General features: G+C 39.1%; 1 non-coding gene across 1 annotated transcript; it reads left to right on the forward strand.

The window, feature by feature from the left end:
• Positions 1–2,808: 2,808 nt before the first annotated feature.
• LOC121998942 lies at positions 2,809–2,914 on the forward strand. Its single transcript, XR_006116722.1, has one exon. It is a non-coding gene; the product is annotated as a small nucleolar RNA R71 (small nucleolar RNA).
• Positions 2,915–4,244: the final 1,330 nt, after the last annotated feature.

A 4,244-nucleotide genomic window follows, 5' to 3' on the forward strand; every position in this document is an offset into this window, starting at 1 on the left:
CCAATCCAAAAACCCAATCATCAAATCTACATCTTCCCTAATTCCAAGCATATCAAGAACAGTTGGGTCCATATATCTAGTACACACTATCTTTCTATTGACAAGAATTGCAAATCTAGTTACTTGATCATCATTTCTAAACACAATATTGAATTCATTGTCATTACCTTCGTTGCGTGAAGTCCTTTTGCCTTTGCCCTTCACTAGTTGTTTTCCTTTGTCCCTTGATGGCTCCTTCTCTTTGTCTCCACTGGATCCACCACCTCCTTTGCGAAGTTTCTTCAAAATGTTGGACATCTTGATGAGTTTAGATAGGGGAAGAATTATCTAGGGTTGGAAAAATGGAACTTAAAGAACAAAACTTCAAAGAGCAAAGATCTTAGGTTAGGAGAACAAAAAGTCCAAATCTTAGAGAGGAGGAGAATCCGGATCTAAGAGATCTTGAGAGATTAGGGAGGAGTTTTTAAGATATTGGGAGAGAAAGAGATGTTTTGGAGAGTTGGGGGTGTGCGAAACACGGCCAAGATCTGGCCGTGTAAGGTAGAAAGAAGACTTTAATAACTCTCCTACACGGGCCGTGCATATCCACACGGCCTCCCCCTCTTCCTTCTCTGGATTCTTCGCACGGCCGTGTCTGGGACACGACCTCTCCATCTTTCTTCTCGGAATTCTTTGCACGGCCGTGTTTGGGACACGACCTAGACCTTTTTCTCCTCGGGATTCTTTACACGGCCGTGTTTGAGACACGGCCTAGACCTTTTTCTCCTCGGGAGATCCTACACGGCCGTGTCTGGATGACACGGCCCAAGCACTTCCCTTCTCTGCAACCTTTGCCTGGCCGTGTATAGCACATGGCCGGGCTCTGTTTTGCACCTAACCTGAAAACAAAATCAAAAGAATGCATCAAACTAAAATAAATTAAAATACAAATCAAAACTAACTAAAAGAACCGTTGGGTTGCCTCCCAAGAAGCGCTTGTTTAAGGTCTTTAGCTCGACCAAACTTAATCATTCACTTCTTTTCCTCGCCCTTGGAGGACAAATATACTTTTCATTTTTGTTGGGAGATCTTCTCCCAACATCTTCCACCACATTGTCTCCTTCGTTTGGTGGCCTTCCATGAGGATGGAAATTCCATTCCTCAAGTTTATAAATGCTTGTCCTGCTACAAGCATTTAAAAGAGACGAGACATGGTTAGAGATATTAGATAAATCATATTCCAACCTATCCTTACCAATTACCAAAGAAAGCTTATGATTTTTGACATCAATTATAGCTCCAGCTGTAGCAAGGAAAGGTCTTCCTAATATGATAAGAATCCTGGGGTCCTCTTCCATATCCAACACGACAAAATCTGTGGGAATAACATTCCCATCCACCTCTACTGGCACATCTTCTATAATACCCAAAGGGTACCTGCAGGAATGATCGGCAAGTTGAAGTGCCATAGTAGTAAGTTTAATGTTTTTGAGACCTAATTTATTACAAATTGAATAGGGAATGAGGCTAACACTTGCCCCCAAATCACAAAAAGCTTTTTCAAAAAATTCTTTTCCTATGTTGCAAGGAATATAAAAGCTCCCTGGGTCCTTTAGTTTTGGGGAAGTGTTCTTCTCCAAAATAGCACTACATTCCTCACTAAGCGCAATGGTCTCAACCTCTCCTCTTCTTCTCTTGTTTGACATGAGATCCTTCAGGAATTTGGCAAATCTAGGCATTTGAAGAATAGCACCAATAAGAGGTACCTCTACATAAATTTCCTTAACTTTTTCTAAAAACTTGCCAAATTCTTCATCTTTCTTGAGCATTGTAAGTCTCTGAGGAAAAGGGACAGCTTTGCTCTGATGGTTCAGTGGAAGAGTCTCTTCAACCTCAATGGTACTCTCCTCATTAGCTTGAATATGATTTGGTATAAGAGGAGAGAGCTCTTCTTCTTTTTGTATCCCTTTTGGAGCAGTCACTTGGGAGTCTCCCAAGGTCCGTCCGCTCCTAAGCTCAATTCTATTGCAATGCTCCATAGGATTCACATCAGGTTTTCCTGGAAGTTGTCCTGGTGCTCTGCATGATGAGGAAGCTAGTTGGGCAATTTGACTATCCTAGATCTTTTGATGCTTTTCAGAATTATCCATTCTCTGAATGAGCTTTGCTAAATCTTGCTTCATTTCATTCTGACTTGAGATAATTTCTTCAAGCATCTTTTCAATATTTGACTTTGGTAAGCCTTGAGAAGATAGATGTTGAAAATTTTGTTGCCCAGCTTGAAAATTTTGTCTTGCCCCCATAGATGGTCCTTGATCTTGATTATTTCTGTAAGAAAAATTGGGATGGCTCTTCCATCCAGGGTTATAAGTATTTGAGTATGGGTTGTTCTGCCTTTGATTGTAACTCATGATTGCATCACATTGTTCCAGTTGATTGATTTGTACAGTGATAGCTCCCAATGGACATGAGTCATTTGAGTGTTCTGAACTCCCACATACTTTACAAGATGTACTAATAGCATTGACCATATTAGCACTAGTCCCCATATTCTCAAATTTCTTTGTAAGAGCGTCCAATTTTGCAGACAAAAGAGTGACTGCATCTACATTAAACTTCCCTGATGCTTTAATTGTTGGGTTTACAGAAGAATAGCCACCACTTCTTTCATTTGCCTATTGATGATGATTTTGTGCTACACTGTCAATAATTTCTTCAGCTTCATCTAAACTTTTATTCATAAGTGCCCCTCCAGCAGGTGAATCAAGGGACACTTTAGTATGATAGTTGATACCATTATAAAAAGTGTGCAACACTAACCATCTTTCCAACCCATGATGTGGGCATTGTCTGAGCATACTATTATATCTATCCCATGCTTCAAAAAGAGATTCCGAGTCAGTTTGCTTGAAGCTTGCAATTAAATTCCTCATATGAGCTGTTTTGCTTGGTGGATAGAATTTATCAAGAAACTGTTGCTCACACTGCTCCCAAGTGGTGATGCTATTAGGGGCCAAAGAATTCAGCCATTGCTTTGCCCTATCTCTTAAAGAAAACCCAAATAATAATAATCTAACTGCTTCTGAAGGAACTCCATTCATTTTCATGGTACCACATATTTCATAAAAGACCTCTAAGTGTTGATTGGGGTCTTCATGAGGTCCTCCACCAAATTGGTTCTGCTGCACCATAGATATAATTGCGGGTTTGATCTCAAAGTTATTAGCTTCCACTAAAGGTCTTGAAATACTAGATCGAAAACCTCTTGCATAAGGTGCTGCATAATCCTTGAGTGGTCTATTCGCCATGTTCAAATGTTCCTGTTCTTCAATTTGCCTTTGCAGAATTCTTCTTTTATGGAAAGTTCTGTCAATCTCAGGGTCAAAAGGAAAGAATTCCCCTGCAAAGTTAGATCTTCGCATATACAAGAACAAGATAGCAAATGACAATTCAACAGAAAAAGAAAAAAAAAAGAATAAAAAATGCAGAATTGAATTTGTACAAAAAGAATTAACAAGAAGTAAAAGTTATACAAGAAAGTAAAAACAGAAATCTAATGATTAGTTACAACTATGCAATATGAAAGGAAAACAAATGTTATGTTTAGTCTAACTCAATTGATAATTCCTAATGTTATAAAGCATTCCCCGGCAACGGCGCCAAAAACTTGTTACGCTCCGCAAGTGTACGGAAATGTCGCAAGTAATATAAAACATTATCGTATCCACAGGGACTGGAATAAGCACTAGAAATGTCTCAATGCGAATAAGCTAAACAACTATCCAATTGTTTCAAATGCAAAGTGAAGGTAAACAAATCTAATATTAAAGATCAACAAACAAGAGTTTAGTGTTTTGGGTTATGATTAAGGGAGATTCTAGGAGTTTCGGTTTCTTTGTAAGATTTCTTGAATGTAAATGGTTCACCAATTCTTATCCCTCAATTGCCAAAAACTTGTAGAAAGTTGCCGGTTCTCTCTTGCAATAGATAACCGGCTAAGGACTGAGAAATGTATCTAGATATGATCAATTAGACGTGAACCTACGTTGTCCTTACACAGAAGCGCACCTATTACTATGCCTTCCTCGGATATCAACATAGAAGACCACAACTTATTAATCTATCAAGATACAAGAAACTAATCACAAGATCCATCCTACTCTCTTGAATATTCCTATTTCCTCTTCAAGATTATCTCTCAAACGTCCTTACACGGGCTTGCACCTGTCACGTGGATCCCTCGGATGATCGAGTGAGAGTTTATC

The sequence above is a fragment of the Zingiber officinale genome, chromosome 6A (genome assembly GCF_018446385.1).
Source record: "Zingiber officinale cultivar Zhangliang chromosome 6A, Zo_v1.1, whole genome shotgun sequence".
In the NCBI taxonomy this organism is placed as follows: domain Eukaryota; kingdom Viridiplantae; phylum Streptophyta; class Magnoliopsida; order Zingiberales; family Zingiberaceae; genus Zingiber; species Zingiber officinale.